Source organism: Musca vetustissima, unplaced genomic scaffold (genome assembly GCF_032173495.1).
Source record: "Musca vetustissima isolate MV318-11 ecotype Yass unplaced genomic scaffold, APGP_CSIRO_Mvet_v1 utg594, whole genome shotgun sequence".
Classification (NCBI taxonomy): Eukaryota; Metazoa; Arthropoda; class Insecta; order Diptera; family Muscidae; genus Musca; species Musca vetustissima.
In genome coordinates this window covers 48,643-50,116 of record NW_026888616.1, presented here as the reverse complement: position 1 = coordinate 50,116, position 1,474 = coordinate 48,643, and positions in this window count along the sequence as shown.

Genomic DNA, 1,474 nt, shown 5'->3' with positions numbered 1-1,474 from the left:
CTATACCTAAGTCTTTACGCTGTGTCAAATTAAGTGCAAACCGAAATATATATAGGATCTTTGGTGAACCCTTTACATTAAATCGGTCGAAAATATTGTTACGAATATAACTTTAGATTTAAGTTAATTTAGATGAATTCCGTTAATTTAAGAATTTGAATTGTAACGTAAATTTCTACTACGCAGTTTATTCGAATAACTTCACAACAACAACTACTGTATAGATTTTTCTACATCCTTCCATTTCCTCCATCATTGTCTATTTCGTTATTGACGTAAAATTCTTGTTAAACATCATCATTGATGATCGCTTAATTCCTCTTTCTTTGTTACTCCCTCGTCTGTATATGTGTTGTTATTATTGTTCACTCAATGTAAGTTTGTATGTGCTTGTTGCATTGGTAGATTGTTCGTAATCTAGGTGTTACCAGATCGTCTAGAAACTTCTGTAGCGACAGGCAAGGCTCATATAAATAGGGGAAATGGCAAGGCAGTTAGTCAGTTGTGAATCAGATCGCGAATTGAAGCCGTCGAGTAACGTAAAGATGTAAAGTAAAGTGCAAAGTAAAGTTGTGTCAATAAAATCATTGTAATACTCGTAATCAGAAAGAACCCGCGTTTTATTTAGTACGAACTGTATTGGGAAATAAAACAACGTCTACACGGGATTAAGTAAAATCCAAGAACGTAACAATTGGTGTCGGAAGTGAGATTACGGTAATACTACGATGAAGTTTAAGGATCTACGAGTGGAAGACTTGAAAAAGGAGCTCAATAAATTGGAATTGTCCTCTACTGGCAACAAGGCTGAGCTACAAAAACGTCTGTTGAATGAGTTCGAGCGCCGTGGTATGAACATCGATACATATGAGTTTGACAGTGAGGATGAAGTGGATTTATCGAAAATGGGCAAATCCAACGGTGGGGAAGTCTCGTCAGTAGCTGCCAGGGGTGACGATTTAAGAGAAATGCTGGCTAAAATGTTTGAGGAAAATTCCAGAAGGTTCGAAGAGAATTCCAGAAAGTTAGATGAACTCAAGGCAGAGAATTGTAGAATGTTTGACGAGAATTCGAGAATAATGAACGAGAAACTCGAGAACATTACAGAAGTTATTGGAAGGAGAGAGGAAACCGTGGAGATCCAAATTAAAGAATTGGATAAGAAAGTGCAGTCGGTTAACGAGAAGATTCTGTCTGTGGATGAGAAATTTCTGGCCCACGACCACAGTTTTACGAATCTGGAGAAGAAAATGTCGGAACTGGAAATTAAAGGTGGTCCGGCGCGAGTTCCTGATAACACACTAAAAATCAAACCTCCTGTTTTCAAGTTGCACTTCGAGACAGTGGCTTCTAGAAATTCGTGGAACGACAGCGACAAAGCGGTTGCACTACTTCTGGCATTGAAGGGCAGTGCTGCTGATGTTATGCAGAGTATTCCTGTCGCTTCTAGAAACAACTATGAAGATGTTATTGC